A 24,346-nucleotide genomic window follows, 5' to 3' on the forward strand; every position below is an offset into this window, starting at 1 on the left:
TACAAAGGTGCACGGGGGGACACGGGTGGGGATGACCTACCCCAGGGAGTCCACCCGGGATGATCCACAGCAGGTAACTCACCTGGGATAACCCGCAACAGAGAATCCACACCGGGAGGACCCCCAGCAATGCCCCTCAAACTGCCTGTGCTTCACCCCCAATCTTCCCCAAACTGGGGAGTTTTCTGCTTTCTCAAAATACTCAGTTTGGGGTGTGTTTCAGTGCTTTTCCACAACATAAAAAGGGGAGATCTTTTGGTTGTGGTTTTGTGCATGAAAATGGGGTGGGTTTTTTTGCTTTCCAGCTGCACAAATCCAGGCGGATTTGGCTTTCCCAGGAGTCCCAAATTCGTTCGGTTTTTTCCGTTGCAGACCCAGAATCAGGGGGTTTGGGGTTGTCCTGGTTTCGGCTGGAATAAAGTTTATTTTCTTCTGAGTAGCCGGTACAGGGCCATTTTGGATTTAGGATGAGAACAATGTTGACAACACACCGACGCTTTAGTTGTTGCTAAGCAGTGTTTATATTAAGTCAAGGACCTTCCAGCTTCTCATACCGCCCTGCCAGCGGAGGCTGGGGGTGCACAAGAAGAGTCGCTGAGCTAAAGGAGGATTCCAGGTAAACAGGTCAGCTCGAAATACACCACCTCCTTTAAAAGTTAAGAGCGATTTGAACGCTTAAAATCAGCATTTAGGCTAATCGATACCACTTTGAACACCTTCTTAGCATACAAGTAAACACTCTTGCCGGTGTTGGAAAACGTCTCCTCCCTTCCTTACAGCACTGCTGCAGGGAGATAACCCTGGGAGGCTGCGGGACGAGGTCGTACGCAATCAGAATCTACGCTTACGGATCCACCGCAACAGCTACAGCCCTTGCGCTGCTGCTGCTGCTTTGCATCTTGCTCGTTTGGTGAATAAAGCTGAAAGTGAAGTGGAAAACTTCAAAAAGCAAAATGAAAAATAAAGAATAAATCTCAATAATTCACTTTACACTAAAAGGGTGTGCCCATGTTTATATACATCCAATAAAAATACAGTATTGAAGCAGTAACTCACCAAAACCACCTCAGGACTCACTGTCACTAGTTACAAGGCTGCTGATGCTTCCTGGGAAAACCTGGAAAACACACGGAAGCGACGCCAGTTTGTCCTGTTTTGTCCGCGTCTCTTCTTTGACCTTGATTGCTTTTAGTACAGGTGCTAGTTATCTCAGTAAGGTTGTCGAGTACTCCTATAAGATATTTAAAAAAACTCATTGACTGCAGAAGCATAAAGCTTTTATCGTGAAAACAAAGCCCGTTTCTTCTGAACAGCTGAACTCTTACGAACAGTTTCTCCCCTCTTTTAGTACAAAATTATTTTCACGGTATCATTTACTAGTAAGCGCACGGAAACAGAAGATTACATGCTTTCAGGAAGAGGAAATAGACAGAGGGAAGTCAACTTGGCGTAGGCGTAACGTGCTCCAGAACAGACCTTAGTTTTAGTATTCGTATTAAAATATTTCACAGAAAAAATGTGGAAGGAGAGTTGGCACATTCTTAATGTTAACTTTAAAGTCCATACTACAAGTACCTTTGGAAAAATGCAGACACACATCGCAGGCGTACCTTGTACTTGCAGACCACTACGGAATCTTTCCATCTGTCTTGTACTTTCACGGCAGAAGAAAGGGCAACCACGGTGAAATGGTGGCAGCTGACATCCACCTGAGAGAGGGGGAAAAAAAAACCCAACAAACAAAAAAACAAAACAAAACAAAACTTTAGCATAAAACTGGGTAGGAATCCAAAGCTGCCTTTTTTTGTGAAGGTTTGTGAAGACAGTACGACTGAGCAGAGCAAAAAGTATTTTTGCATCATCTTCAGTACAGCTGTTGACACAGGCCACTAAAGCTTTTGCATTTTTCAGACAACTGTGCCTTTTTTTTTTTTTTTTTTGACTCATAGGTAACTTTAGTTTCACTAGAACTCACTTTCCTAGATACACGCAGGTGACAGACATAGAGACCTACATACATTTTCTCAAGCCTTAGTATAGCCAAGACTTCATCACCCTATATGTCCCAAGTCGAGTATTTTTGCTAAAGAGCACAGCAACACATCTGTCCTTGTGAACTGCCTCGTTGCAAAAAAGGAATGATTTTTTCCAACTTGCCCATAAAATCAGTATGAACAGAGAAAAGAGAAACACTCGACCCTAAAGAAGCTAACAGGCAGCTCTGAATTTACCAGACATGAATTTTCGTTCTTTCACCTGAAACACAAACATATCAAGGGACCAGTTCAGGAACAGGGCACGATCTGTTAACAGCAATTTTTCCATCAGCTCTTCTGCACTAGCAGCAAATTTGCCTTTTCTGTGGGTTTAACGTGGAGCATCTGTAGTGCCCTCGAACTCGCAAGTGTTTCTCTCCGCTCCCCCAGCCCGACACGTGCGATTACCTGAGCAGCAAGCGGAATTAACCACGCAGGATTTTCTTCGTGTGACGCAGAAGGTGACACTGGGAAAAGAGGAGACAAAGAAATGAACCTGCTTGTCACACCCAGCCAACGGTGAAAAGACAGGGGAGGATTCTGCCGGAAGGGCTCTGCACCCCAGGAGCTCCCACCAGCCGGTTTCTCTCCCCTTTGCCCAGTACCGAGGGGACGACGACACCTCGCCCGCGCCCCCCTCGCGGGGGGGGGCTGCCCCAGGAGAACCGGGGGACCCCCACCTCGCTTCCGCCCGCGGGAACGGACCGGGCGAGACCCTCCACGCAGAGAGAGGAGCGTGGCGTGGATCGCATCCCCGAGGGAAGAGGCCGGGCTCCCCGCTGGAAGAAGGACAACTCACCTCCCTGCTGCTCGGAGCCGCTCGCTGCGGACAGCCCTGCCTGCGCCCGGCCGCTCTTCGGCCGTGCTGGGAGCGCGGTCCGGCCGACGGACGCTCCAGCGAAAAGACGCTCCAGCTCATCGCGGCTCCTGCTCGTCACAGCCGCAGGTAATTTTGCCTCTGGCTAACGCACGCTCCAGACAGCGGACACCCCGCCTCGTTCCAGCTCCCGCTTGCTACAGTTCTGGCTCACTGAAGCCCCAGCTCCGCACTGAAGCTCCGGCTGATTTCAGCTGCTTCTCCTTACAAGCTCCAGCTATGTGCAACGGCCTGGGCTTTCCATAAGGTTGTATATCAACTGCTGTCAAAACCAGAGCATTAGGATTAAACATCAGAGTTACACGCCGTATAAATATGCGTTAGTTTGGGCGATTAATTACTGAACAACTATTCTGAGCAGCGCAGAAAGAAGAGCTGCACTCAAAGAGGGCATGTGGGGTCTGAAAAGTGCCTTTCCCCCCAACAGACCATCGCAGATGTTGAGTTCGGCTGGCTGCGTGCCGGCCTCCCGAACTTCGGCGTCCGACACAACCAGACACCCATCTCCGGGGAGGGTCCACGCACCCTGCCCACCCCCTGCTTCCCCCCGCAGCTCCCCACACCCTCCCACCCGCCTGCCAAACCAGCCAAGCCGGCTCCCGCTTTTGGCCCCCACGCCGGCTGACTCGGGGCCCATTTGGGAGCCAAAAAACCCGGCTGCCGAGCCTGTTCTCAAGGCCCAAAAACGCAGGGCCGGACCTCTGTTTCTGGGCCCAAAGCCACGCAGCAGCTCGGTCTGTTTCCGAGCCCCAAAATCAGCCAGGCGAGCCTGTTGTCAAGCCCCAGGAACAGAAAACTTGTTCTCCATTTCTGACCCTGCAGCGCCCACGGGCGACGCCGAGTGTAGCCACCCCACAGCCCTGCACCCCCGGGGCCCCACGCGCAGTTTTGGGGAGTGCTCGGGACCGGCGGAGGGCCCGGCCCCACGCCTCTGCGGGGCAGCCCCAGCACAGGCAGGGCGTCGCTTCACGATTGCCGTTTCAGGCTTTATTTCCCCGCCATGGCCGGCACGGCCAGGCCCCCACCCCAAACCCCCGAGCCGAAGCACCCCCGCGGGTAGCCGGGCCCAGCCACCCGGAAAACAAGAAAACCAAAGAGGGAACAAGACAGAGAACGTGGGGAAAGGCAAGGAGACGGACACAGAAACAGAGAGAGCGCGAGAGGGATAGGGAGCAGGACAGAGAGATGGAGCAAGAAAGGAAAAAGGGACGGGAGGCAGAACCAAGGGAAAGAGACACAAGGACGGGGAGCAGGACAAAGGGACGGAAGAGAAAAAAAAACAGCGACGGGCTGCAGGACAGAGATGAAGGGATTAAATAGACACAGGGAGCACGACAGAAGGACAGGGAGAGACAAAAGGGACAAAGAGCAGGCCAGCAGCGGAGGGGAGAAAACCAACTGCGATGGGCAGTGGGAGAGAGATACGGAAAAAGAAAAAAATACTGAGGAACAGAAAAAAGAAAGAAGAGACAGCTAGCTGGACAGGGGGACACAGTTAGAAAGGACGGGAGAGGGAACGGGGCAGAGAGAGACAGACAGAAAAGGTAGCGAAAGAAAGCAAGGCAGAGGGACAGCAAGGCGGGGCGGGGGGGAAGGGACAGGGGTCTGGACAGAGATGGAGAAATAAGCAGCAGGGACAGAGGAAAAGAGACAGAAAGAGGGACAGGGAACATGGCAGAGAAGGACAAATCAGGACAGCGGCAGGACGGAGATAAAAAACTGGGACGGTCCTCAGGACAGAGAGGAATACAAATACGAGCAGGGAGCGGGACAAAGGGATACAGCGAGAAACGACGGGACAGGAAGCAAGACAGAGCGACAGACAAGAACAATGACAACGAGAGAGAGAGAGAGAGAGAGAGAGAGAAAGACACAGACCGTGAGAAGCACAGGGGGTTGGGGAATTTAGAAAGAGAAGTATCAGGAGCCCTGCAGAGAGAGGGAGGGTGAATAAAAAAGGGGCAGGAAGCAGCACAAAGGGTCAGAGAGAGTAAGAGATGAACAGGAAGGAGGATGGGGACAGTGAGATCCAGAATGACAAAAATAAACAGCAACAGCGAGCAAGACAAAGGGATAGAGAGAGAAAGAGAAAGTAGAAAGAAGAGAGATAGGAAGGCAGGGACACAGAGCGGCACGTACAGACGCAGAGAGGAAAAGAACGCCAGGGAACAGGCCAGAGAAATTGGGAGGCGGGGAAAGAGGTGGATGCAGATCAGGACAAGGAGATGGAAAAGGAAAAAACAGCGACTGGCTGCAGGACAAAGATGGGGGGCGGCGGTGGGGGAAGAGGGAGAGGGAGCAGGACAAGAATGCAGAGAGAAAAAGGAAGGGGGGCAGTCGAACAAGAGAGAGAAAGGGGGAGAGGAAGAGGGAGCAGGACAAGAGAATAGACAGAAGAGGAGAGGTACAGGGAAGAAAAAAAAAAAAACAAAAAACACAAACACCACCCAAAAAACCCCAAACGTCACAGCAGCATGGGAAAGCGAAGGGGCCAGGAGAGGGGGAGGGGGGGACCGGGACGCACAAGAGGAGCGACAGGGCCTCGAGGGCCCAGGACGCACCACAGCTCTCGCTCTTGGAGCTGCCAGGAGACCTTGCCAGCTCAGACGCTTCTTTCTCCTTCTCTCCACCCTTCCCCTTCTGGAACTCCCGTCGCTTGGCTGTCCTCCACGTAACGGAACACGCGAGCGTCTCACAGCTCTTACGAGATGAGGCCTCCTAGACACGTAGCCTCGCTCGCTCGCTACGTGGCCGTACCCCGCTGCTGGTCGTGCATACAGACCCTGGCGGTCTGACCTGCTGCGGACTACGAGGAGGGATGCTCCCACACCCGGAGAGGCAGGCTCTCTCTTGCCTGCAGCGGGAGGCAGCTGCCAGCCAGACGGCCTTCCGCTTCTTCTTCTTTACCTTTCTGTGGCCTCTCCAGCTTCCGCAGCTCCCGCCCACAGCCAGTAAGCGCTCCGCCCGTCCCTCTGCGCTCCCGCGCCGCGAGGAGAGGGAGGCCAGGCAGAGACAGCCCACGCAAGCCTGAGGCTGCTGCAGTCAACGGCATCCCCAGGGGACGAACGGACAACCGCACCCACAGCGTGGCCTCTGGGAGAGGGAAAGAGGCAGCAGTGACCGTTATTACCGCAGCTCGACCCTGGCCGGAGCCCCTCCTTCCGCAGACGCCGCTCGTTCCCCGCGCCGCTGCTAACGGCACCCACGTTAAGGGAGACTCGAGACCACCGCAGGGCCAGCTTGCTGCCCTCGCGACAGGGCTCGGGGGCTGCCTGCGGCTACAGCGCAGGCTTCAGGGGAGGGGCTGGAGCTGGGGGCAGCCGCACGGCCCGAGCGGGGCCGGGGGAGCTCTGGCGACTCAGGCGGGCGCCCGCTGGCCGCGCCTGGGGGGTGCCCGCCTCCGTCCCCTCTTCCCTTCTACCGGCTCTCTCTCGGGGAACTCCCCGGCGCTGCCCTGGCCCGGCTCGCCTCCGGCGGACCGGCAGCCTGCCGCGGCGGCCGCTTCGCAGCTTCCCGTCCCGCCAGCCCCGGGCGGCCAGCGGGCAGGAGGCACCCCTCGCCCCCGCCCCCGCCGGAGGGGATCGCTCGCCTCACCCGCGGTCCCGGCGCTCACCCGCTGCCGCCGAGACCCGCGCGCCGCCACGCTGCTCCCGGGGACCGCGCATGCGCCGAAGGGGCCGGAGCCGGCGCGCGAACGCCGGGCTGCCCCACGCGCAGGACGGCGCATGCGCCCGGGAGGGCTGGTCGGGGAGCGGGCGCAGCGGGAAGCCCGCGGAAAACCACGCGAAACCGGTAACGCTCCTGAGTCTGACCTGGTCGCACTCCGGGGGCCGCGGCGGCAGCAGCAGCGAGGACTACGCCGCGCCCGAGAGCCACGCGGCTGCCCGGCCGCCGAGTCCGCGGAAACTACAGCTCCCGGCATGCCCCGAGGGGACGCCGCTTCTGTTTCCGCCCACCCCCACGCCGGCGCAGCCGCAGTCCCCGCCGAGCCCCCAGCGCCGCTCCGGGCAGCTCCGGCGCGCTCCCGCCGCCCGCCGCCGGCTCCGGTCAGTCCCCGCCGCCGGCTCCGGCACGGCGCGGCACCCCCCGCCCGGCTCCGGGCAGCGCCCGCCGCCGCCGCTCCGGCACGGCGCGGCCCCGCCCCGCTGCCGCTCCGCGCGTCCGGCACGGACCCCGCCGTCCTCCTCGGGGCTTTCCCCGGGACCCGCCGGGCGATTGCGCAAGCCCCGCCCCGGGGCCGGGGCCGGGGCCGGGGCCGGGGCCGGGGCCGGGGCCCGGGCCCGGGCCCGGGCCCGGGGCCGGGCCCCCCCCCCCCGGCCCACGTGCTCCGAGCCCCCCGCGGGCCCCCCGCGGGCCCCGGCCCCCCCCCCCGGCCTCGGCACAGGCGGCCCCCACCTCCCCCGGGCCACCCCCGCCTGGGACGTTCGCGGTCCGAGGGGCGCCCGGCCCCGCTCACCTTCTCCCGAGGGGCAGCCGCGGCCCGACCACCGCTCTGCTCTGCTCCGCTCCTGCCTGGGCTCCCACCGGCCCCGCCGCGGCCCCTCCCCCGGCAGCCCCCCCCTTTCCAGGGAGGGGCCGTCGCCATCAGCCTCACTGCCCGCACCTGGGGCTCCTCCAGCCCCGGCCCGCAGCTGGAGGCCAGCAGGAACAGGGGGGGCATGGCCCGACCCCCCCAGCGCCTCACCTCCTTCTCCCCCGGGCTCCCTCACGGCCCCTCGCCCCGTGCAAAGGGAGCGCAAACGCAGCCCGGAGGGCAACGGGGCCGGCCGGCCGGTGTTGATTCAGTCCTGCGAGCGAGTCTGCTCCGGGGCTCGGGCCCCCCCCGACGCTCCCCCTGCCCCTGGGACACCTCGGCAGCCGGTCCCAGAGCCACGCTTGTCGGTCCGTCGGGGAACAGACATTTGGCTCCTGCAGCAATGCACTGCTGGGGAGAAGTGGGGGCTGCCAAAAATGAGGAGCATGGCACAGGACACAGGAAGGTGGGAGGGGGTGAGGAAAGCGGCAGCTGGCTGGACAGCGGGGGTGCAGCGAGAAAGCACGAGGCAGGGAACGGGACAGCGACAGAAATACAGGGAGCCTGACAGGGATGGAGAAAGAAACAGGAGGGAGAGAGGCACAGAGGCAGCACAAAGGGGGTGGGGAAGCGGCACAGAGACCGACAAAGAAGGACGGGGAGCAGGATGGAGATGCAAGAAAAACCTGGGACGGGCAGCATGACAGAGAGGGAGGAAACAACATGGGCAGGGAGCCAGACTGAGAGAGATGGAGAAAGACAAAAAAGAGACAAAGAACAGGACAGAGGGGGAAGAATGAAACAACAGGGACAGGGAGCCGGGACAGCAAACGATGGAGGGAAGGGCCAGACCGGGGCAGGGGGAACAACACAAAACAAACCACATAGCTAGATGCTACAGGGCAGAGAGGGGAAAATTAAGAAATAGGGACACGGAGACAGAAAAAGAGAGGGCTGGAGAGCAAAAAGAATAGCATCATGGTTTAAGCCCAGCCAGCAACTAAGTACCATGCAGCCCCTCACTCACTCCCCCACACCCAGTGGGATGGGGGAGATGAATCAGGGGAAAAAAAAAAGTAAAACTCGTGGGTTGAAATAAGAACAATTTAACAGGACAGAAAGGAAAAAAATAATAATGATAATAATAACAATAATACAATGACAATAATAATAAAAGAATTGGAATGTACAAAACAAGTGATTCACAATGCAATTGCTCACCACTTGCTGACAGATGCCCAGTTAGTTCCCAAGCAGCGATCCCCCCTGCAGGCCAACTTCTCCCAGTTTATATACTAGGCATGATATCACATAGTATGGGATACCCCTTTGGCCAGTGTGGGTCAGCTGTCCTGGCTGTGTCCCCTCCCAACTTCTTGTGCCCCTCCAGCCTTCTTGCTGGCCGGGCATGAGAAGCTGAAAAATCCTTGACTTAGTCTAAACACTACTCAGCAACAACTGAAAACATCAGTGTGTTATCAACATTCTTCTCATACTGAATCCAAAACATAACACTATACCAGCTACTAGAAAGAAAATTAACTCTATCCCAGCTGAAACCAGGACAGTACCCACACCTTATTCTATACCATTTACGTCACGCTCAGGTCCCATACTTTCCAATGCATCCTAATCAATCACCATCACCTTTCCTGTCCTTTGATACACACACACACACACAGATGTCATTCCCTTAGTCTGTCTTAGGCCATCCCTATAAAATGTCTGTTGAGTTCCTTTAGTGCATGACTTTGGGCTCCATCTGTCATACCAGCCTTTCTGAGCAGGAGGGATGGTGCGAAGTCTGCTCAGTTGGCAGAGCAGGATCAGGCTTCAGTGTGGTGTGGCGAGCGGGTGACACTGGGTGCAGCAGGAGGATGGTGTGCAATGTTGGGTTGTTGCATGCTGAAGGCAGTTCTGGTCCCATCACTACTGCGCTTCACTCAGTTTTATCAAAGTTCATTCTTGCTTAATCCAAGTGATTCTTACTGTAATACCATTGATATAGCATATAACAATTATAGTAATGGTAACATACAGTGGCAGGGTTATATAGCAATTAACATCATACAATTCAAATCATTGGCTATTCTCACCTAAAATTAAATCCCCTTGAGGCACACATTGGACTTCCCCATCCTTTCGCATCACCCACCAAGTGCACCCAGGTCCTTGAGCAAAAGCAATCCCACAAATGGGTTTGCCTTTGCCTGAGGCAGGAGTAACCCAGACTGTCTTCCCTAACATGTTTTTTGTGTGCACTACAGGGACTTTATCCCCTTCTACAGTACCTAAAAGTTCTGATTGGGCAGGGCTACCCTGATCGGCAGATCCTCTGGTGTTGACTAACCAGGTGGCTTTTGCTAAATGTGTATCCCAATGTTTGGGGGTTCCACCCCCCATGGCTCTCAATGTAGTCTTTAACAGTCCATTGTACCGTTCGACTGTCCCAGAGGCTGGTGCTTGACAGGGGATGTGAAACACCCACTCAATGCCATGCTCTTTGGTCCAGGTGTCTATGAGGTTGTTTCAGAAATGAGTCCTGTTGTCTGACTCAATTCTTTCTGGGGGTGCTGTGTCACCACAAGACTTGCTTTTCAAGGCCCAGGATAGTGTTCCAGGTGGTCACATGGGCACGGGATGTCTTTCCAGCCACCCAGTGGTTGCTTCCACCATTGCTTTGGCAGGTTTGTGGGAGTGCAATATAGTCAATCTGCCAGGCGTCCTCATCTTTATATTTCAGCCAGCGCCCTCCATACTAGAGGGGCTTTAACCGCTTGGCTTGCTTAATTGCAGCACACATTTCACATTCATGGATAACTTGTGCAATAGTATCCATAGTCAAGTCCACCCCTTGATCACAAGCCCATCTATATGTTGCATCTCTTCCCTGATGGCCTGAGGTGTCATGGGCCCACTGAGCCATAAATAGCTCACCCTTATGTTGCCAGTCCAGGTCCACCTGAGACACTTCAATCTTGTTGTTCTTCCGTGGCCCGACTCTTGGGTACATGAGCATCTACGTGACGTACTTTTACAACCAGATTCTCTAGCTGGGACACAATATCTTGCCATAGTGCGGCAGCCCAGATGGGTTTGCCTCTGCCTTGCCAGTTGCTCCGCTTCTGTTGCTGTAACCACCCCCACAGGGCATTTGCCACCATCCATGAGTCAGTATAGAGACAGAGCACTGGCCACTTTTCTCTTTCAGCAATGCCTAACGCTAGCTGGATGGCTTTCGCCTCTGCAAACTGACTCACCTTCTCCTTCAGCAGTTTCTGCAACTTGTCCTCTAGGACCCAATACAGCAGCCTTCCGCCTCCGATGCTTTCCCACAATGTGATAGGACCTGTCAGTGAACAGAGCATATTGCCTCTCATTTTCTGACAGTTTATTATGCAGTGGAGCCTCTTCAGCGTGCGTCACCTCCTCCTCTGGTGATATTCCAAAATCTTTGCCTTCTGGCCAGTCCGTGATCGCTTCCAAAATTCCTGGGTGACTGGGATTTCCTGTGTGAGCTCGCTGTGTGATCAATGTGACCCACTTACTCCACGTGGCATCAGTTGCATGATGTGTAGAGGAGACCCTCCCTCTGAACATCCAGCCCAGCACCGGCAGTTGGGGTGCTAAGAGGAGCTGTGTTTCAGTACTAACCACTTCCGAAGCAGCCCGAACTCCTTCATATGCTGCCAATATCTCTTTTTCATGTGGAGTATAGCGGGCCTCGGATCCTCAATATCCCCGACTCCAAAACCCTAGGGATTGCCCTCAGGTCTCCTCTGGTACTTTCTGCCAGAGACTCCAGGCAGGGCCTTTCTCCAAAAACCCACAACACCTAAGAAAGCCTGTTTCTTTTTTATTAGGCAGTGAAGGCATAGCTGCTAATTTGTTGGTCACATCCATTGGGATCCGATGATGTCCATCTAGCCATTTTATGCCTAAAAAATGGATCTCCTGTGCAGATCCCTTGACCTTACTTTGTTTTATGGCAAAACCAGCTTTGAGAAGGATTTGGATTATTTTCTTCCCTTTCTCAAAAACTTCTTCTGCTGTGTTGCCCTATACGATGACAACATCAATGTACTGCAGGTGTTCTGCAGCTTTACCCTTTTCCAGTGCAGTCTGGATTAGTCCATGACAAATGGTGGGACTGTGTTTTCACCCCTGGGACAGTCGATTCCAGGTGTACTGGATGCCCCTCCAAGTAAAAGCAAACTGTGGCCAGCATTCTGCTGCCAGAGGGATTGAGAAAAACGCATTAGCAATATCAAGTGTGGTGTACCACTTGCCAGCCTTTGACTCCAATTTGTATTGAAGTTCTAGCATGTCCGGCACGGCAGCACTCAGTGGTGGCATGACTTCATTCAGCCCATGATAGTCTACTGTTAGCCTCCACTCTCCATTAGACTTTCACACTGGCCATACGGGACTATTAAAGGGTGAGCGAGTTTTGCTGATCACTCCTTGGCTCTCCAGTCAATGCATCAATTTACAGATGGGAATCAGGGAGTCTCAGTTGGTGTGGTATTGCTGCCGGTGCACCGTTGTGGTAGCAATTGGCACCTGTTGTTCTTCAACCCTCAGCAACTCCACAGTCGAAGCGTCCTGAGAGAGACCAGGCAGGATAGACAGCTGTTAAATTCCCTCCACCTCCAGGGCAGCTATACCAAAGGCCCACTGATACCCCTTTGGGTCCTTAAAATACCGTCTTCCGAGATAGTCTATGCCAAGGATGCATGGAGCCTCTGGACCAGTCACAATGGGGTGTTTTTGCCACTCATTCCCAGTTAGGCTTATTTCAGCCTCCAATACAGTTAACTGTTGGGATCCCCCTGTCACCCCAGAAATACAAATGGGTCCTACCCCTTTATAGCTTGATGGCATTAGGGTACACTGTGCACCGGTGTCTCCTAGAGCCTTATGCTCCTGTGGGTCTGATGTGCCAGGCCATTGGATCCACACAGTCCAGTAAACCCGTCTGTCCCTCTCCTCCACCTGGCTGGAGGCAGGGCCCCTCTAGTCCTGGTCATAGGATTCTCCATTCACTTTTTCTAAAAATGGATTAGAGTTCCTTCTCATAGGATCAGGAATAAGAGCAGCCCTTCCAATCTGTCTGGCACAGAGCTCACACTGCCCATCAGAGACTGGAGCAGCAATTTTCCTGGAAGAACCCTCATCTGTGATTGTTTTTCCTTGCAATTCACATACCTGTGCATCTAGGACTGAGGTAAATTTTCCAACCCACTTCATCATATCCTCTCCATGTTCACGCAGGTAAGACCACAGGGTACCCCATGGCGTGTACCTTCTATCTCCTCTCTCTTGAGCAGAGGGACACTTATTCCTAATAGCTGAGATATTGGTCAGTACAGGTGGGAGGCAGGACTTACCCTCAAATTGCTGAAATGCTCAGGACAGTTTCTCAGCTAGTATGTCTGGCAGTTTCTCCACAGCCAAGACAAGGGAGGAAGAGAGACTTTCCTTGTATTGCCCGAGTCGGCCAGCCAGTTCATCCACTGTTGGTCCCTCTTTGTCTTTCCAGTCCATTACTGCCAATGAGTTGGCATATGACGATGGTGCACGCCGTGTAAACTTCCACCACATGGGTCGTGTGCGGTGGTCTTCATCTGGATCTGTGGGTAACTGCACATTGTCTGGGTCATAACAAACCATCTCCTGCATGGCTAATTCCCTCAAGTACTGGATATCTCTTTCCATGGTAGTCCACTTGCTTAGATGACATACAACACCTTCCTTGAAGGTATACCTTTCCCTCATGCCTGACAGAAGCTGCCTCCAGAGGCTGAAGGATTGTGTCTTTTTTGCAATCGCTTTGTCAACACTCCCTTCCCTAGAAAGGGATCCCAGCTGCTTGGCTTCCCTACTGTCTAATTCCAAGGTACTGGCTCTGTTATCCCAGCATCAGAGCAGCCAGGTGATAATGTGCTTGCCTGGATGATGGCTGAAATCTTTTCACATATCCTGCAGCTCACTTGGGGATAGGGATTGGGTGATTCTCTGGTTCTGCCTCTTCCTCCTGTTCACGTGATGACCCTGGTTCATCTTCATCCCTCACTACAAAAACTGATTTTTTATATTTCTTCTTCTGTTTAGGTCCAATTGATACTGGTACTGGTTGAATCTCTGGTTCAGCTGCATCACCCGTCGCTGGGGCTTGAGTAGCTGCAGTGCCTGTTGTGGAGGTTGATCTCTGGGTGGTATTTTTAAGTAGTTGTTTAACCCTAAACGAGACCTGAACCACATTCAGGAACATGCTGGTTCCTAGAAATAGGACCATGCTGGTTTCAACATCCCAAGGACATTCAAAATTTGCAAAATTCTCAAACACTGTTGTAATTAGCCTGAAGGAGAAGGGGAAGATGTGGGAAGGTGTCTCCCCCATAGGTTGGCTCCCCGAGGAGAAAATGTAAAAGGTGTAATTATTAACGATGCCCACTAGATGCCTCCCGAAGTACGGGAGTGACAGCGATGCTGAGTCCAGATACCGGATTAGTCCCATGACTGATAATTTTGTCGTACCACAAACCATTGTTACATAGTACAGCAAAGCGAAAACTTTAATCCACCTCACCTTATGGGTGATAAGCAGCAGCACAGGGACTATATACGGCAAGTGAGGTGATACATAACACAACTCTAAGAATGAGCACCACAACTCTGAGAGCCAATAAATCGATATTGTGACCAGCGACTGTTAAACTAATATAATGAATGCTTGTAACAAATTCGGTTTAACACACTATGGTCAGATCTGTTGTTATCTATCTCAACCCTTTGGGCCCCACATTGGGCACCAAAAAAGGACTGTCGTGGTTTAACCCCAGCCAGCAACTAAGCACAATGCAGTTGCTCACTCACCCCCCCTCCCCCCAGTGGGATGGGGAAGAGAATCGAAAAAAAAAAGTAAAACTCATGGGTTGAGATAAGAACGATTTAATGACCAAAGTAAAATAAAATGTAATACTAACACCACCACCACCACCACCACCACCACCACTACTACTACTACTACTACTGAAAAGGAATATAACAAAACAAAAAAAAACCCTCCAAAACCCCAACCAAAAACAAACCAAGAAAAGACAAGTGATGCACAATGCAATGGCTCACCACCTGCTGACCAATGCCCGAGTAGCGATCCACCCCTCCCAGCACAACTCCCCCCAGTTTATATGCTGAGCATGATGTTCTCTGGTATGGAATATCCCTTTGGCTAGTTCGGGTCAGCTGTCCTGGCCACAGTCCCTCCCAGCTTCTTGTTTGTGCACCTGCTTGCTGGCAGAGCATGGGAAACTGAAAAACCCTTAACTTAGGATAAGCGCTACTTAGCAACAACTAAAACATCAGTGTGTTATCAACAGTATTCTCACACTAAATCCAAAACACACTGTACCAGCTACTCAGAAGCAAATTAACTCTATCCCAGCCGAAACCAGGACAGACCCTCAGAGCCCAGCTGCCTTTCCCGCATCCCTGGCCCTGGCACCAGGGCAGGGACACCCCGGCACCAGCCCCCTGCCCCGGGACCTTGGTGCTGGATGCACCCATCGATGTCCGTCCCAAGGGCAGGTGGGGGACGGGGCTCTGACCGGGAGACTCCCAGGAGGCCACCTCCAGCTCACCGCCTGCCTCTCCTCTGCAGACGTGGCACCACCGTGCACCCACAGCTCCGCCTGGCCCTGGACCAGCTGTGGGTGCTGAGTGGTGGGACAGAGGTGGCGGGGGAGGAAGAAGAAGAGGAGGATGGCAGTGGTGAGGGCAGCAGCTCCCTCATCCTCGCCTGGCCCACCGGCTCCTGCCTTGCCACTTTCGAGTGAGTCGTGGTGCCACATCCCACGGCAGGGCTGGGCAGTGCGGGGCGGTGCTGGCCCCCGTCCTCTCTGGGGTCTGGCAGCTGCGGTCAGGGCTGGCAAGGGTCAGGAGAGGTTCCCAGCCATGCCCACGCCATCCTGGGAATGGCCTCTGGCCCCCATGCAGAGCCTGGGCAGGGAGCGGGCAGCATGCTGGCAGGGAGGGAGGGACGGAGGCCGGGTTGGCCGGGTGGGGGCTGAGGGGTGGGCATACAGGCAGCTGGAACGAGAGGGATGGGGGGCATTTCTACGTCCTACATCCCCTGGTCACCTTTTGGTCACCAGAAGGGAAGGCCAAAAGGAAGAACAGAGGGAGACAGGGCTCTGGCAGCGCCTCCGTCCTGCCCCACAGGGCTTCGTCCTGCCCCTGCGTCCTTCCCCACGGGGCAGGGCTGCGCAGGCGCCCACCTCTGCCCACGGGCTGGGGGGCAGCGGGGCCTGACGCTGGTTCTCCTCTCTTTCTGCAGCTCCTGGGTGCTGAAGGAGCTGTGGGTGAGCACACTGCTGGGGTAAGCCAGGGTGATGCTCCAAGCACGGCTTTATGGGGGAACACAGCTCCCCAGATGGGGAGACGTGCCCCCGCGGCTGCGGGCAGCAGGTGGAGGATGAACGGGGATGGAAAGCCTCTTCTTCCTCTGTTTGCAGAAGGGAGAGGCAGGCAGGGAAGCAGAGCTGAGTGCCTGGCAGGCAGGAGCTCTGCAGGGAACTCTGCTCGCTGCTTGGCTCGAGGGCTGTACACAGGGGTGGGCTTGGGATCCCTTTTGCTGGAAAGAGAAGCAGTGGCTTGGGGCTCACTCTTTTTCTGACCCTTCCCTGTGCCCAGGCAAGCAGAAGGAGCAAAGAGAGCCCGAGTGACACGACTGCCCTCCACCAAACTCCTGGAGAAGGAGCTGAGCTGCTGCCATGCCATGAGTGTCACTCTCGTCTTGGCTCTGTCCCCTGAGCATTGGTCCTCCAGCCGAGCAGCAGAGGCATTGCTTCTCGCCTTCTTCCACTCCTCTCTTGCCCAATGGAGGACATTAAGTGCCAGGAGCCTGGAGACCTGATTGAGGGCCAGGCAAAGGTGAGAATGGCTGCCGTTTACCTGCCTCTCGCTGTGCCGGAGTGCCAGGGATCTCTGGCAAGTGGGATGACCTTCAGCGGGAGGGTCCCGTGGTGCCACCTGGGGAGCTGAGAGTGTTGGGGAACCACCAGGAATGCCGGCACATCCTTGCTGGCAGCACTGGGAGGAAACCTGCAGAGTGGGGCAGAGAGCCCAGCAGGGCAGACAGTCCCAGCTCTGCCACACTCAGGCTGCTGGCACCGGGTGGCAGCTTGCAGACGGCCTGTTCTGCTGCAGGGCTGCTCTCTAAGCAAAGCCTGGTTCTTGCAGGCTAATCCCAAGCAAGGGCCTCCGCCAGTCCCTTCTGGCAATGGAGGGGGACATTGCCTCTTGGCAGTTGAGTTTAGGAAAGAAAGGCAGGGAGGGACGCCTTTCCTCCTGCAGCCAGCACTTCTGCAGAAGATGGGATGCTGCTGTGGCTGCCCTTCACCCCAAGCAAGTCAGTTCCCATCACTCTGCAGCAGGAGAGAGCTGAGCCCTTGGGGTCCCTTCATTCCCACCTGCTGTCTCTCCCTTTCACACAGGGGCACAGGCCAAGCAGTCGAGGAGCTGCCTGCCTCTGCTCCATCCTCAGAGCTGGGCGGATGGGTCCTTGCTCCTTGGCTGGAGTCGGCAGGACCTCTGCTCACTTGTCCCCTGAGTGTCACCACTGTGCTGCAGGCAGGGCAGGCTCCGGGAGTGCTGACCTGGTGGTCTCCATTGATGGGCTCTTGCTCCGTTTTCCTTCGCAGCAGGAGGGAGCAGGAGGAGGAGGAGGAGGGGGCTGCCCTGGCCCTTTGCTCTGTGGCGGACCCTGGCCGCTGCCCAGGCGCCAGGGCAGGCAGGCTCCGGCTGCAGCCGGGTGCTCTTTGGCCAGCCCCTGGCAGCCCTCTGCGGGGAGGACGGCACGCTGCCCCAGCCCATCCAGGTAAGCCAGCCTGGAGAGGGGGTCCCCAGCCCTGCGCCTTCTCGGAGAGGCGCTGTCCCCAGGAGAGGAACCGAGGAGCTCTGGGGATAGGGGATTTGGCTCTTCGCCCCCAGCACACCCTTTTGGTGCCAGCCCCCTTGGGGAGGCAAGGAGCCAGGTCTGGGGCAGTGCTCTGGCCATTGCTGTTGCAAGGCAGCTCCCCAGCCAAGTGACTGTCCTCCTGCCTCTCCTGCAGGAGCTGCTGGCTGTCCTGCACCAGGAAGGGCCACTGACAGAGGGCATATTCCGGAGGGCTGCCAGTGGGACAGGGCTTTGGGAGCTGAGGGAGGCCCTGGACGGCGGTGTGGACATCAGCCTGGGAAGCCAGCCTGTGCTGCTGCTGGCCCTCATCTTGAAGATGAGCGCTTCTGACCTGCAGCTGGAAGAGCTCCTGGCTGGCCTGGAGCGGTCAAAGGCTCACCTGCAGCCCTTGGCACTGCAGGACTTCCTCCGAAGCATCCGCAGCAGGCTCCTCATCATCAACCTCTACAAGGACTGGATTCGAGCCACGGAGAAGCCAAACAAGCAGGCAAAGGTGGAAGAGCTGACAGCGTAAGTGTGCCAGCAGCCTGCCTTTTGAGCAGCGACTGGTAGAGGCCTGGGACTTGCCTGCAAAGGGACAGGCTCCTTAAAAAGCCGTGTTTTCTGGCAGCCTGCTCTTGCTGGGGTGGGGTTGGATTTTGGGGGAAAGGGCATGGACAGGGAGCCTTCCCTTGCCTGGGCTTGGGTGAAATCAGGAGCTGGGAAGCAACGCCGTGCTTCCTTCCTGAAGCGCAGGAGAGCTGACGGCAGGCTGGCAGCACCTGCAAAGCTGCGCAACACGGCCACTGGCTCCCACCTGCCTTGTGCAAGCTTCAGGGACGGCTGCGGCAACATCTGCTTTTTTAACGTTGTGTTCCTGTTCCCTCAGGGTGGCCAACAAGTTGCCTGCAGCAAAACTCCTCCTCCTCAAGGGGCTGCTGTCCCTCCTCCAGCATATCGGCCACAACGTGTGCACCAGCAGCATGAGCTGCAGCAATCCGGCCGTCTGTGTTGGGCCGAACCCGCTGGTGTGGTACACACTGATAGCTTCCATATGGAAAAGATAATTGAATAATTGAACAAAAGTAGAAATAGTTTTCTTGTTTCTGTTTCAAATGTATCAACTTTTGCTAACTTTTATAAAATAAAATTACAGTATTTTGCTGTCAGGAATAAAGTATTTTACAAATAAAACTAGCATATAGCTCCTTGATTACATACCCATGTCTTAGATATTTCTTGCACCATGGATCTGCAGTTCTGGTACATTTTAATCTGAAAAGATTCTTTTGATCTCGTTTAGTCTGAAAAGGTTTTTTTGATCTCCTTTCAAGAACCAGGGCTTTGAGGAGATCTTCTGATTGAGGTGAGTTGATTTCCAGATTTAGACAGCCTTAACTGATTCAGTAAACCAAAGCAAATTTGGGGGGGCTTTACTTGTCAGTTACAGCTTTCTGTGAGCTATCAGAAACAGAGATGTCCACAAAAGGGTAGGAGTTGAGTAAAATTTTTAAGAAACTCCTTTAAACTGGTGCATTTTTAGGAGACTAGGACTTCTTCATGCACTGGAATCAGTTTCTGTATTAGTCCTTATTCAAGGAATAAAACAGGGCTGGAAAGTAATCTGTTCATTTGAAACACTGAGAATTTGCCACCTGTCCTCCATCTTTGTAGTCCTAATAACCTGTCCCTAATGCAATACAAGTCCTTCCCCTGTACAGTAGAGCTAGGCCACTTTATTCATGCATGATTGATGTCTTTGGATTTGAGATGATATTTCATAGTTCGCCTGGTACTTCTGGCATCAGACTTGACAGCCCTCTAATCTAGTGCTGTTCATGTCCAGGAACTGGTGCACGTTTCCTGATAACATGTAAAATGTTATGCTTTCTTGATGCATCTTTTGTAGTCTTGTGAATGGTGGTGCATACAGTATTTTCATATGATATATTAACAATTACATGTATAACTATGATAGGCAAAAAGAAAATATCTTTTTTTTATATATTACACAAGTATTAAAATACTTTAGTATTAATTTTCATCTTAGGATTGACCCTAGACTTTGGCAGTGATATGGAAATAAACACCTTGGCAAAATTCCATCCCGACCTCCAGTTCTCACTTGCAACTCTTGTGGATTTCAGCAGCGGTTTTGTGTACGTCAGACCTGCAGTACTGGGTCTTGCCATATGAGTCGTCAGATCCTTGTTCCTATAAATAAATCTTACCGCAAGAGCAACACCTCAATGATTCTGTTTCCAACACAGCACTTCCATAGTAGTTGGAAAAAATTGCAAGGGAGTGCCTTTCCCTTCCTTCTACAAGATGAAGAGGGTGGGGGTTTTGCTGGGGTTTTTTGTTTGTTTGTTTGTTTGGGGGTCGTTGTTGTTTTTTAAAGTTTAGATTCTTGCAGTAGCTACTGGGTGACTGATAAGCTCTCTGTATCAGATCTTCCTCTGCTCTTGGGCAGTGTTGCTTCAAATTAGATACGCTGCTAGAAACTTTTCCAGCAGATTTCTTAGCTCTGGCTCCCACACTGCTGGGGAAGATAGGTTGATACGTGAGCGAGAGAAATAACAGAGCAAGCATTCACTGGTCTCCCTGAGCCTGGCAGTCCCTCGAAGGGTTGTCTGTAGGAGCTGGGAGATAAGCCTTCACGGAATACTTCTGTTCTTCCTTACCTGTCTGTCATAGCGTGGATGACTTTTATGCATTTGTGAGACGGATCCCTGCACGCCGTTGTCTAACACATGAGTATAGTAGTTCATTGCACTTGACGTCAGGGAGCAGCTCGAGCGACGCTCCCCCAGCGAGGGAGAGCGAGCCGGGGCTGAGGGCACCCACAGCACGGGCAGCACCGTGCCCTTTCCGACAGGCTGCTCCGGTCAGGGCCGCGGCGGTGACTGGCAGGGACCACTGACAGTCAGCTCCAGAGTCCGGTCGGCAGCAGCAGAGACAGCGTTGCAGCACGGGTGTGAGGTCCCTGCAGGAGACGGGGCCAAGCGGGACGGGGGACGTGGCTGTGACCGGGACGCCCCAGTCCCCCTGCCCAGTAAGGGAGGCTGCCGGGGACAGGGCTGGGCACCGCCAGCCCGCGCCGTAGCCCTGCAGGGGCGAGGACAGGGCTGCGCTTGCAGGGAGGTCCCGGGCCCACGCGCAGGGGTGGCCCAGCGGGACGGGGGCACGCTGCTCAGGGCAGCGGAGGCCTCTTGGTGCCCCTCGGGGCTCTGGTCAAATGTTTTGCAGGTTTCACGACATGTAGGTAAATAACCCATCTCACAGACATGTTCAGCTTCAATAGCCAGAACTCATCCCTTAGAACAATATCAAACATCATTATTTTCTATCTTCTTCAAGCGTTTGTTCAGATTGTTTGATGGAAGTGCTCACAGGATTTTAGAATGTGATGTAGAAAGGGCTAAATATTTGTGCAGTTATTTATTTCTGATTTTTTTAATAGATGTGGCAATGTGATAATTTTGTAGTTCTCTTGCACAATCACCAATTTCTTTTGTCCAGTATATGGTATGATACCTGTGGATGAAGTGAGATGGGAAATGTTGACTTTAAAAGCCATCCTAACTACGAGCTTATGTAACTATTTAACTTAAAAGTTCAGTGTAGATTCCCTCCCCCACACCCCTTAAGTGGTGAGGTGTCATTGATTATACTACTCCATGAAATTCACTTCTGCACTGGAAACAGGGCTTTTACTCCTGGGTAAAGTGAAGGGCTATTGCATCACCTACCGAGGGTTGGAAGTTTTTCTGAGAAACCAAAAACCTCCCTGACTGAAAGAAGTATTAAATATTCTGGCAGAATGATGCAGTTCTGAGACTTCGATTTGGTGCTCACACTGAACAATTGAAGTTTCACTTTTAGCTGAGCTTTATCCTTTTAAGCTGTCTTTCCATTTAAAAATTATCTAATTTGAGTTCGGATTTGTTTGTTCAGTGAGATGCTATTTTTGTTTTTGTTACTTTTAACTTCATCTGTAAATCTTTAACACATGGGACAACTGTTCACGTACAGTTTTGTGTGAGTAATAAAATGCGGGGGTGATGGAACACCGGGATCAGCGTCCTCTTCTCTCACAGCCTTAGCAGGTTCTTTGGCATTTAATCTGCTAGCGTGAACTTTCCAAGGGTGGCATCTGCTTTGTAAGCTCCATCGAGGAAGAGAACTCCAGGCAGGCAAGTGCATGAGGCTTGGGAAATTTCCAGAACTGTGCGAAGGGACCACAGGTTGTCCGGAAGGGCATCTTTCTGCTTGTAATGTCAGGTTTCAGAAGGCGGTATAACAATATTGTAGGCCAGAATACATTTAAAAATATCATGAGTGCCTAGTTTGAGATAGGAAATGTTGCAGTTACATGACAGAGAGTAACAAACCAGCCCAAACTGAGGGGATTTTCAGATGTGGGAGGTGGCTATATCCCAAAGTACTCAGACAGGTGAAACTTACTGAAACAAACTGGCATTCTAGCTTTGGGAAGACTTCAGAATGACGTGGCCGTGAAAGTGTACTGAGTGAGTGCCAAAAAGACTTGAGAAAAGGACCTAAGCAGATGTGAAATCTGCAAGATCTGTTTGGGAGCAGAGGTTGCTAACCAAAGATGAATAACCATACTGCTAATAGGATGCTGTGCATGTCTTTTCCATTGAATGCCTTAAATTGCTTAGTTTAGGTATTGTGTGGACTAATACGGAATAAGATGTCCAATATTTGCTGACTGGTGCCTTTCAGTATGCAGAAGGCAGTCCGTGCTTTTAGTTAGTTCAAGCTAAGGGAGTTAAAGCTCAGGTTGCCGCAAACTTGGCTTGTTTGATGTACAGTCGTCTTACGCCAGTTAATGCCTGCTAATGTCACACCTTTTGAACTGCATATAGACAAATCCCAAGTGTCTGTAGGAATCCAGAGTGTTATCTTATTCAAGGTGCTTACTAAGGTTTTGACTCTGAAGGCTGTTTGAGGGTTTGGTGAAAGGACCCAGAATAACATCATCTGGAGCAGACCCCTTGCAGGCAACCAAGCTCCCTATCTGCTTGGCTGGGTGAAACACCCACTTCTCTATACAACATTGTTTTACCTTGTTCGCTTCTTTTACCCAGTCCATGTTTTGCCTCACTTGTGTGAGCCATGAAAGCTGATGAGAAAGGCAGGCCTGTTTCATTGTCAGTTTGCTTTCTGACTTCTGCTTTACCACTGGAGAAAGTTTAGGGGTCTGCAAGCAATGGATCTAGTAAGCTAGATTTTGAGAGCAGTTTTTGTATCACATCCTACTTTGGTTCTTATTGTCCAGAGCATCAATCTTCACTCAGATTTTGCAACAAATATGCTGAAAGGGATTGGCTTAGTTTTCTTATCCACAAGATAATTCCTTTCCCTTACCGGTTGCACAGGCAGGAAATTTCAGAAGGAAAGGGAAAGCTATTTAAGTTGACACTGGGTGGGAAAAAAAAAATTGTATTTTGAGTTCTTGACTGTTACATACTACTATGCTTGTTTTAACAGCTATAGGAAAGGAACGAACAGAGCAGTTGCGTGCTTGGGACATGAAAATGATGTACGTAGGCACATTTTTTCCCCCGGTTGTCAGAGAAAGGTAAAAACATTGAGTAATTGATAGTAATGCAATACTGATATGATTGGTTTTGTTTAAATGTATTTACAGATAATTTATTGACTCCAAACTGAGAAAAGTGAGAAAAATACAGAGGTGTTTTTTAAGAAAGCTGTAGAAAAAAACCCCCAAAACTAAACAAGAAAAACAAACAAAAAACTCAGGCACCACAAAACAACAACAACAAAAAACCCAACAACATTCTGCCACTTCCTTTAAGAGATCAAAGATAACATTTCAGTGTCACTATTTTCTGTTCCCCTTTTGCCACTGCTCTGAAGGAAGAGTTAGTTTTCTACTTCATGGTCATGACCTTCTTGGAAATAAATTCAGTCATTTAAAGCAGCAACCTATTAAAACATATTTGTTTTCCACACATTGCAGAACTCTTCTTAAATTCCAGTAAGATAGTTTTCCATAAAACATTCTTTCCATCCTTCCATGTATTTGGATTATAAGTGAGGATTATTTTTCTGCTGTGTGATCTCATGGAGGTGCTAGTTGAGCACATTTTGTCCCCCCTTTTTTAAGGATGTGGTTCTATAGAGCTACACTTTCAGTGTTCAGTGGAAGCAGAGATAAACAAAAGCAAATACCTGTAAAAATCTTTACTTTCCTCCATGTAGCCAGTGAGATGTTTTTACATGGAGATCTTATTTTTGAAGGGAATTTCTTTTTCCCTCTTGTAACTGTAGCAACCGTAAAAGATACCTTTCCTATGACAAGACAACAAAGACAGCATATTCTTTATAAAAGATTAAAAAACCCCACACCCCAAGCATTGAAAACTCTTGTATTTTTGTGTCTTTTCTCAATTTCATTTTAAGTATGCACTTGTCCTAAGAAAGCCTTTTCTCAGAAACTGTGGGCAAAACCTAGTCTTGCTTAGTCTGGAAGCAAATGTAGTCAAGCTTTTGCTTGGCTTTGAATGTATTACGCTGATACTTGAGACTATTGCCCAATTCTGCAAACAGCATCTGAGTGTGTAACTTCCATCCTATTTATGACTCCTCAAGGTAGGAAAGATTAACCTATGGAAACATGGTTGAAGGATCAGAATGTAGGTTAGTGAATAAGAGCTTCATTCAAATAAAAAAAAAAAAGAACAGAAGTATAATAACTCATCAAATGATCACAAGGAACAAATGTAGGAAATGGGTGTTGTGGGCAGTTAGTCAAGCTTTGCAAATTTAGCTATTCCACTCTCCTCCCGGGGCTTACTGACCTCATCGCAATCATGTAAGTTACCCACTCCAGTTCATAGTTTGGCATGGGAGCTTGCACCACACAGGAACGTGAGCTTGCACGAGTACCCTGGACTCTGAACAGCAGTGGCTGAGGTGCTGCCCAAATG

General features: G+C 52.3%; 1 long non-coding RNA gene across 1 annotated transcript; it reads right to left on the reverse strand.

Annotated features, from left to right (window-relative positions):
- Nucleotides 1-497: 497 nt before the first annotated feature.
- On the reverse strand, nucleotides 498-1,593 carry LOC128144762 (uncharacterized). Its single transcript, XR_008236193.1, has 2 exons — nucleotides 1,057-1,593; nucleotides 498-920 (listed from the first exon to the last, which is right to left on the reverse strand). It is a non-coding gene; the product is annotated as an uncharacterized LOC128144762 (long non-coding RNA).
- Nucleotides 1,594-24,346: the final 22,753 nt, after the last annotated feature.

This window comes from Harpia harpyja, chromosome 8, assembly GCF_026419915.1.
Source record: "Harpia harpyja isolate bHarHar1 chromosome 8, bHarHar1 primary haplotype, whole genome shotgun sequence".
NCBI lineage: Eukaryota > Metazoa > Chordata > Aves > Accipitriformes > Accipitridae > Harpia > Harpia harpyja.